Raw genomic sequence first — 10,559 nt, 5'->3', positions numbered from 1 at the left:
TTCCTATACCGACTACTTCTTCTGCTTAATTCGATGCCATCGGTTATATTCCCGAATCGAGTAGAACGGTCTAAAATAACGGTTATCACTAGGACACAACTGCGTACAATCTTGAACCAAAACATTTACCAGAATTACTAATTATTTCACAAATTGGATTAATTATTGGAGCTAATATGTTTTGGGAAATACTTAGCAAAATGTTCCATCAGGAATAAAGGTTTCACCATGGGTGACATAAAATCAACGTGATAAAATCACAGACAACATAACACAACGTGACAACCTCCTCGGACCCCTGGATTCGTAAAAGTAGTTGTATTGAATGTGACATCGATACATGCTTACTGTTATTTTCGGAACTAGGTTCACTGAGTTGAGTCCCCCCCTTCCATCTTGATGTTTCTTGGCATCTCTTTATGACAATTTATTTACGAGTTACTAACATTTATAACTGCCAAAAGGGAGCCTTGTTGTAAAGTGTAAAACACATTCCCATTTATTAATGAGTTACTGTACTACCATTTCTAATAAGGCTCAGCAGCACAGATAAATGTGGGCTCTCTATTTGGCAAGCAACCGGTCACAGTCGCCCTGTTTACCTCATGTCTTATAAAAGCTTATTAATGATTTATAACGTTTTCACAACTTAATTAATAAATGAATTACAAACTATTCGTAAACCCTTTATAAGGGTAGTCTTATTGTAAAGTGGTACTTACAAGTGATATATAATTTGTAAGTTGCAAACAACTCGATTGGACTCCTTCGTTTATTACTGGAACATACAGTGACATCCCTGTGTAACACTTATGCCTCTATTGGCTAGTGCTCCAACACATTGTAAGTGATAGGCTATAAGGGGCGGGACGTATACTCGTTTGACCAATCAGAGCAGACTGGGCTCTGGTTTCAGACAGAGGGTGAAAAGAGGTGCTGCAGCAGGTAGTATGAGAGAAATAAAGAGCTTTTTTTTTGCATTAAAGCATGGACAAATGTCACGGTAGAGACACAAAATACAAATATGAGCATAATAGGTCCTCTTTAAGGTCTATATCAGCCATTCCATCCAAACTAAGTCTGACTAATAACATTATTATTTCACATGAACCTCTCTGATTTGTCTGTAAGAGCATTCACCACAAAGATGTGAACTTTGCTGATGGCTGGTGTAGGCATGGCTTGATCTCAACATCTGCCCTTGAGGACAGATGTGAAACCTCACCGCAAACCACAGGGCCAGAGCTCCCTTCATGAGTCAAGCCATGGCTACAAACAATGCAATACTGGCCAGTCCTGGGGGCAATCAATTATGTATACCCTCTTGGATGGTTGGTATGTATATAACAGTTGAGGAGAGGGAGAATGTGATGAAACACTTTAAACATAAATAAAAGTGCCTTGGGCGGAAATGATAACAACAATGTGAGGCGGGTTAGGGAAGGGTCTGTGCACGGTGCTTCAACATCTGCATAATAATCAGAGCTTTCTTTTCCTCATCTTGTGTGGAAAACATGCCGTTCTATCGCCGCAGGCCATGCCAAGAGATGAGGTGTAACGTTAACACATGAGGAGGCCAATCTGAGTCCCATGTGCTTCCGTAAGCATCGAGAGAAAAGACATACAGCGATTTAGTTGCGACACTAAGATCATGAAACAACACACAGGCCCAGTGGTGCCTTTGAATTTTATGAATGCATATGAATTGGAACGGACTCACAAGTAGTAATTATTTCCTTTCATTTGAAAAACAAGTATATCTTATATATAGATAATTCCCATGGCATCCTGCGGTGCGTGCATTTCCTAACATATTTGAAGATGTATTTTTCCGTGGTACTTTTAGAGAAGCTTTTAATAACTCCTACAGAGTAAATCAAATGTTTTCCTATATGCCAAGGCAGTGGCCTGTTTTCTGTTAAAAAGGTCACTGGTTACATTCCAAATATATCTGACAGGGAATGAACCAGGCTTTCCCCTTTCTAAATACATACTAATGACGTGCCTTTGAGCCATTTTATCCGGAGCTTACTGATAGGGATACATTTTTATATTTGAAAGCAGCTAAGACTCTACTACCCTTCAAGACAAAATTCATCTTTGGAGATCTCAAGTGGGACAGCAGCGTCATAGAAATGCTCAAACGGGTGAATTGAGTAAAAGAAGACGACTCGGTTAGTTTTCTTCTTTATGATCCTATATCCTATCCTTAACATCTCAGCTGGTGATGACCAAGGGCCTGTCACAAGTGAACATCGTAAAGCTAACTGTCTGAATTTTGAGCAAAATGTGCTTATAGCGACACTTTCAAACATCCATTATTTCCAGGAACAATCAAAGAGGCGAACTTTCTGCCAGAACAAGCTGTCAACACAGAGTCTGCGGACTGCTTCCAGCACAAGAGACATTTAGTGGGGATTGTCTATCCGCCACTGAGCGTGATACCTCAGCTCAGTAGTCATCAAGATGTAGATTCAGACCACTGCTCTCTTCAAAGTATCACAATTTGGATTTTCCTTTTGTTCACATATAATGTTAAATACACTTTTAATTCACTGTTCATTTTAAGATGGACCTGGTGCCTTCAGTACACAGTGTTTCAGCTCGCTGTGTGGTTTAAAGTGGTGACAACAGATGATGACAGTTGGGTGCATCACACCGTGGGAAGAAAAAATGACAAAAAGTGACAAGGCAACAGCCGCCTGTAACATTTGTCCTCTGAAAGTGTTGCACTGAAGCCATCAGCAGTAAACAAGTCACTTTATTCTGACCTGTAATTGCAGCGCCGGCTGTTGGTAAAGCTTCGTCATTTTGAATCTGCCAGAAAACTCCAAAGTCCCAAAAGTTACATTAAATTCAGTCAGTGATGTCCAAGATATTGAATGTGGACTGTGGGGGAAACTTCTGTAGCAATGGAGAGTCAGGACTCAAAGAGACACGAGGAGAGCTGGAGCTTTGATGGCAAACACTGACGGTTTATTTGGAGTTACGGCCGGAGAATTGACAAGACAGGTGGTGTGTCACGAGTTGACACAGCGGTTGCCAAACCAATTCTGAAGAACTCTTCTGCAGCTCGAGGTTTTAACTAGTTCGGAGTGTAATAATCAACATTCTTTATCAGTGAGACTAAAGCAATATGGACCCTGAATCTAACTAGAGCTCTCGTCCATAGGAAAGAATGTGCGCCAGGGAACCTACGTCCCTGAACAGTAAACTACCTCATGGCGGCTTGTGCTCTGTCATAGACTGGCAATAACAATGCGACCAAGCTGAGACCTCCTTAGGAGAGATAGCAGCAATACCCAAGGCCGTAGACCTATGCCGTGGGAAAAGAGACAGTAAAGAGAGAAAACGATGAACTGTGTCGAAGGTTGAATACCTAAGCAAATTATTCCCTAACATGGACAAATAGAGGACGCAAAGCTGTAGGCAACAAGCTTCTTAGCAAGGTAAACAACTGCTGTGTGAAAAAACTACTCACTATGTGCATTGCATGACATTTGTGAATGCTGGCAATACTATTTATAAGATTCCCTATTATAACAATGAGAGTTTGTTTTCTTGACCCTCAACAGCACTTTATTTGACAAGTTGATGGTGGTTTGTTGAATTGCATTCATTGTTGCCATGCTAACCAATGGTGTCAAAACACCGCAGGTTAAAACATTTGAGGAATTACAACTTTAGAGCAACAACATAGATTTTTATAGGTATTGTGTATCATTATTTATCATTTTATTCAGCTTTAATAAAGTAAAAAAGTGTATTTCCAGTGTAAATTGGTTCTGCAAGACGTTGTGTTTTGTTTGTTTTTTAAACCTTGCTACCACTTAGTCGCCTTAGCAAATCTAAATCCTGCCTAGAGGGGATTTCAAGAGCATCCTCTTCCACTGATGTGTGAATAAAAGGTGCTTCGACATTGAAGAATTGTGAAAAAGTAATGATGACATTTGTATTAAATGGAATAAGAATGAATGAATGATATTTGAAGATCACCAGTAGAATAATAAAGGTGAAAGGTGGGCGATTGTTCATACAGTATACACACTATGTGCAATGCTCTGTAAATCTTTTCATTGTTTTATTTTAACTGCATATTGATATTGTTATTATTATCATGCGCAGCTTTCCACCTTCTTCTCCAGTACGATTCAGATGAGGGTGTTGCACTTTTCTTTTCCTTATACATGTGATGTTTTGGTGTTTGTTTCTTTCCGTTAACTGTCAAGTGGGAAATAAGTATTTGTTTGTGTTTCTCTTAGTATCCTAAGATACTGTTATGTTTGGCTGTGAAAAAATGTTTTATTATGAAGGGCAGACCATCTATTTGTATTTATTTATTTTTTTTAGAAAGGGGCAGGTCACATAAGATTTTATTCTTCTCCCTGCTCCTTTTCGCTCAATGGTGTTCTGGTAGAGTCATGTTTTGTTGGCAATTATTGTACATTTGGTTTTGTGTACCATGAGCGGGACAAATAAAATTAAAATGAAATTAAATAGGCACCTATATGTGTCTTTATTCACCTTGTGTCAGGTGAAATAAGACATGTGTTCCTGAAAGCTTCTACTTAATCTAATGCTGCTTCAAGTGCATCTCATGTATACATTCATTTGGACAAAACCATCAGCCAAATAATGTATACAAATGTAATGTAAAAAAATAAATAATGCGTATTATCTGTTTGCTAAAGTTTACGACTCAGATAAAGAGTTGAGTGCTTAAGCTTTATATTTCCTGATGTATCTACAGAAGGGAATACTGATGTCGAAAGTATGTCATTTACGAAAGCTGTCAATGTGCACCGGCAGTACGTCAGTGTGATGGCTTGTTGCTGACGTTTCTGGTACATTTTGTACTGACAGTCATATTTGATTTGAGTATTGTTTCACTCTCAGTTCTCCTCCTGTCTCCCTTTTGTTTCTTTCCGACATAATAAATACGAGTGAGGAAGATAGGCCACATGCTTTTCTTAGAAATAAAATAAAAGAATTACAAAGCCAGAACGCCTAGATTAACGGCAGTGTCATCCCTGCAAGGTCGGGTTTCATTGTTAGTTTGTAATCTCCTGAACTGACTGTCACAGCCTTTTGCCGCAGAGTGCAAAAATAATGTATTTAAAAAATGAGACGGGCTGTGTGTCTCTACAGGGACGGTGGCCATGAGTGATATTAATGGAAACCATTAAAGAAATCTTACACAGAAACAAGACCCCTGGACGGGCAGATTCAAACGGCACCTAGCGGGCCGGGTGTCACATTTCAGCCAGGCACAAGCAGTTTTGTCGAGTATAGAGGGGGTGAATGAGCACAGCAAATTCTTGTTCCACATTAAATGTCGCCTCTCTGCTTTGCCGGGGTGACCTCTGTGGCCAATTATTGGGGAGGCTAATGCTTTGGCTGACAAATCTATTTGAATGGATGAGATGTTTTTCTCATTCGCTGACACAGGAGATCACACGCCTATTATCATCACAATAGCCGTATACACAAGCTTATGTAAATGCCTCCTCACGCAGTAGTGACAGTCAGGCCCACCGCATATTAGCTTTTTGCTCAGAAGAATGGCGAGTGAGGAGAGAATAGGAGGGATAAATTGAGGGTTGCTTGGATATCACTGCCTGAGCCGAAAAGGCTACGGACCCAGAGATAACAAAGCCTCTTTTTTTTTTCATTGGTGTTTTATAATATTTAATTAGCTCGTTTGAACCGAAATAGCAGATGCATTGATGTGCTAAGGGCATTAAAGCTCTGAATTTGACATGTGTGGCCAGAGTATCAAGAGACATCGAGACCCCAGACTGATAATTAGCTACTGTAGTGCTTAATCAATTGTACCTTTATTGATTCAATTCCCAAAGTCCAAAAGGCTAAATTCCCAATGTTGCAGAAGAAGCGAGAGGCTCCCTGTCTGTCCTCCAGGCTCGCCCATCCACTTTCACCGCACTGAGAGCACCTTGTGGATTGAAGTAGGGCAAGCACATACACCGGAGGCGTGGAAAGAAATGGAAAATAGCAGCCTGCCTGCATATAGGACTGGGCAAATAACACAGCTAGTCTAACTGACTACCCCTGGGAGACGACCCCTAATTAGGCCTCATCATGTTCAACGGGGCCAGCACCTGCGAAAAAGCACTGAAGAAAAAGGCTACAGTGGGGTTTCTGAAGCACTAGCGGATATTTTATTATATATTTGGACCGCCATTCTGTGACTCCATTTCTGTTGGCTGGCAATATCCTCTGCTGCCTGCTTCATTGTTTCTCTGGCTGAAGTGGGTTCTTCATCAGACCCTAATTAGCCGCAAAATAGTGAAGGACTAGATAGTAAGGAAAGTATGTGTGTGTGTGAAATGACAAATGTGTGCCCGACCCAGAAGTGTGTGTGTCAGCATGTGTTGCCTGTGTGTGGCTGTGCTGTGTGTTTGTATTGAGGCTGTGAGCTGCTGTCAGTAGTCATCCCGTCTGGGGGGAAAAGTCAACTGATTTGCCTCCTGCTCTCCTCTGTTTGACCCCACTGCTTGCTCAGCCGTGATTATGGTACCATATTGGTGAGAGTGCACGCATGACAGGTGTTTGCAGAGTTTATATGCAAACGTAATGCCCACCCACACAAAACCCCTAGTATAGCCTATAGGAGTAATTATATAGCATGGGGTGGTTTATTTTTTCCTTGTTTATGGTGAAGGCTAGTTCCTGCATCTGTGGAGATGAAGGAATGCAGCGTCTTCTTTCCAAATTTTGTAAAACGCTTCTCTCTAGGCCGCCACCTTGATTAGAACAGTATCCAAGAGCCTGCAGGGAGGGGGGGGTGTAGCAGAGGGATGTCAAAAGACTGACTGTTATACTTGTATAAACACACTGAGGCATTTGTCTGTCTCTCTTCCTGCATGCCCTTAAAGAACCCTCGGTATCCGAAGTGCACAAGTCCAGTCCTATCGGCCCCCTTCAGTCTGTCAAGTGGCAGTCCCTCTTTTTTAATGACCCTCACGCTGCGCCTTCTTTTCTCTGAAAAGTTCAACTCAGCTCCCCTCCGCTGTCAGCTAGTCTCTGGCTGTGATAATTGAAGCCCCTCATCTTTGGGCTAATTTGCCGCCTTTGTAGCGTTTTGTTCTCTTTCCTTTTCAGGACATTATTCGCTCCACCTGCCATACTTCAGGATTCCTTGATGTGACACAGACCTCCCCGCCCTTCATCAGGAGAGTTCTGATAGTGACGTCCCGTGCAGAGACTACTGTCACTTACTGTCATCTGCTGGTATCCGTGGGTACTGCAACACCAGCAGTATGCAAAGTCAAGGAGATTTGATTTAGCAGTATTAGTTTCCTTGTAATATTTAATGCTGCCACAGTAAATGTGTCAGTACACTACCCTGTGAGGAACAAAACACATGCATTAGGCGGAAGATGCTGCTCTACCAGGTGTTATTCTCCCACACTGTGGTGTGGGTTATCATCCTGGATTGGCACATTCCTCTTCCTGTTGTCACACTCAGCACTTATGTCAGCTGAGGAAGATGAGTATAGGCACACTAGCTTAGTGCAAATTCGCTTTTTTTCAACACAAAAAGCCTCCGTGAGGTTCGCAGGCAAGACTCTGTATAGTTCACACTACTTAACAAAAAAAGGAAAAAAAATTATTTAAATTCTGCATTATGCAGATGGTGCACCCCATGATTAGGAGACCTGGTCTGCTGAAATGATTTCAGTGTTGTGTGTCACCATGTGCTCAAAATAGCTCCAACCATTTTGGATTTGGCTACCGTCAGAGAAGGGGAGGATGTGCTGCAGCTGGCAAAAGGTTTCCGACAGCGACTATTGAGCTTCCCCGGATATTTGTGTCTGTGTGCACATACACACTTGTATGCAAAGAGAACACACAGACACACTCATCCTCACAACTTGGCAGGCCTGCAGACAGACCTGTCCAGGGAACGCGGGCCCTGGAATGACTTTGCTCTTTTGTGTCAGCAGCCCCCCCCCCCAGAGGTGGGCATGGGGGGGTTGGTAGAGGAGGTACAGCTACTTTCCTTTGCTTGAGTGCTACTAATAAGAACAGGAAGCCCAGATAAAGGGCTCTCTTTCATGCTGTACCCACAGCCATAATGAGGCCTGGCATCTGATGGATTACCCAGACTTATTTAGCAAAGGCTGCCTCCATTTTCCGGTCGCCCTCCGCTACCCTCAGCTCTCCCAGTCAGTTGAACAAAGGCCGGTCTTTTTAGTGCCTTAATGCATTTGTCGCACAGCCATCACGTGTGTCTGGACTTTGTATCTCCCGCTCATTAATCGTTCAGCGATAAGTCTGACATGATATCCTTGGAGCTACAGAAGGAAATGTGCGCTTGGTGATGATACTGCACCTAATGGCCCTCCTATGTCAAAATCACAATGACTTCTTATGTACATCCCCTGGCCAATGTCACGTAAAGTAAATGCTCTGAATTGGGCGATGTTTTAAATAACTGTCCCCCACAGGTAAGGAGACATAGCCGGAGCCTTGAGGCCTTCATACACAGAGAGTCGTCAAACACAATAAAGTCCTGATGTCTCCTACTCCACTCGCTTCTGTGAATTTATGTAATCTCTCATTGAGCAACCCTTTCATCAGCCTTTCTAGATAAATGAATCATGTTCCTGGGGTTTAGTATCCATATTCTAAGATAAATGTACACCTAGTAGAAGCTGAAACCTTTGTGATTTTATCAGGTAAACCACGATTAATTGCTGCTCCGACAGTATGCCAACGCACTAGCACAGCAGCATTGGTACTACATCATTCATCACAATTTAGTTTCTTCCAAATCCTGATATCCAGAAACATTATTCTAATGTCATTTCTTACACTTTTTAGCTGTGATACCTTTCTCGATGGATGAATAGCATCATAGATTTGTTTTATGGCCACTTGGAGGCAGCAGAAACAAAATGTGATCACTCCGTTGACATAAAATCTTCTTTTAAGTCGAAATGTAAAAATATTACGATTATGCGATTATTACACTATTACACTCCCAAAGTTAAGTTTGATCTTGTATCAATCTCCAAACTTTCTTGTTCATGATTAAGTGTTACGACTGAATAAACGGGTTTGAACTCAAAAGCACGACTCACACAGGATTTAACAAAAAAAGGTTTATTCAAACCAGAGCTCAACTACAATGGTATAAAAAACGAAATCACTCTTAACGAGGAAAGACACTAACAAAACAAAATCACTCTCAATGAGGAAAAACACTAGGAGCATGAATAATAAAATACTTAGACAAGATTCCTTGGGATTCCTTCTGGCATGATACGCTGGTAGATTGTCACAAGGAACTAAACGAACTGGCACAGGACAGAGGGAGACGAGGACGATAATTACACCAGGTAATGGGGAACAGGTGGAAACAATCAGGGGCGTGGTTGACAATCACAGGAGTGGGAGACACACAAGGAAGGGAGGTCAGAGTATCTGAAACGAGAGGAAAGATTACTATTCAAAAATAAAGGGGAAAATAAAAAAAAACACTTAACTAAACTAACATAATTTGCGAGAGATGACATTAAGTCATATATGCCATATGTGATCAAGTAATAAAAAAGGCAATTTCCGATGCAAATACAACAAATTAAACAGAAATGTAGCAAAATTCATGCCATAGCCATCCACTCATTGTTGGTGTAAGTAAAACATTTCTTTATTTGGATACTTACCTGAAAAAGACCTGGCAGTTTTCTAATCTGAACCGAGATATCTTCCAGTCTTAAATGAAGTTTACACTTAATGCAGTATTCATGAGCCATATATTCACAGGAAATAATTGTACGTGTTTCTAGGCGTTAGGAAAAAAAGAGCACTTTAACTATGAAAAATCATCATTATTAATTCATTGAAAGACAGAGGCTTTTAAAGAAACAATCATTTAAGATCCACTCAGTAGTGCCCTCAAAGAGCCTGTCCACTTTGTCTTGCGAAGGAACGCTTACCTCTGAAACAGCAGGAAGTAAAACACCAAGGACAGACCGTCTGTTTCCGTGTGCTGGTGCGTCAACATTTATTTTTGCGTGTGTGTGTGTGTGTGTGTGTGTGTGTGTGTGTGCTATTGAAGTCGACTGTGTTCTCTCTATGGTGCTTCCTGGTCCTCAGCCAAAGCCCAAGCTCTGTAACAGCAGATAAAGCTCGTCTGTTACCGAGACAGGAGGAAATGGAGCTTGGCTCTTTGGAGAAGGCCACTCACAGATGTATTTACATCATTCTGGAGGGGAGCTCGGTCACATGTGCACTCATCAGTGAAGTGTCGTGTGTGCGCGGAGAGAGCTCTGTTTTGTTTAGAGAGCCCTCCCTATAGGCATAAACAAAAAAGAGGGCCTGCCTTTTAATTGCAAGGGTAATCTATCGCCTGACTTGCTAATTAAATCACTCCTCAACCAGCTTGCCTAACACCATGACTGCACTAAGCCAGCATTCCAGCAAGGCGAGAAGTGGAATGTTTTGCCAGAGGCGAGAGGAGACAGGGGGAAAGAAAGGAGAGGGGATGAAGGGAAGAAGGTTTGAGAAAGAGACAAAGCCTGGCAGCGAGG

This window comes from Notothenia coriiceps, unplaced genomic scaffold, assembly GCF_000735185.1.
Source record: "Notothenia coriiceps isolate Sejong01 unplaced genomic scaffold, NC01 NC01_scaffold00037244, whole genome shotgun sequence".
Taxonomy (NCBI): Eukaryota; Metazoa; Chordata; class Actinopteri; order Perciformes; family Nototheniidae; genus Notothenia; species Notothenia coriiceps.
Note: the sequence above shows the minus strand (reverse complement) of the source record.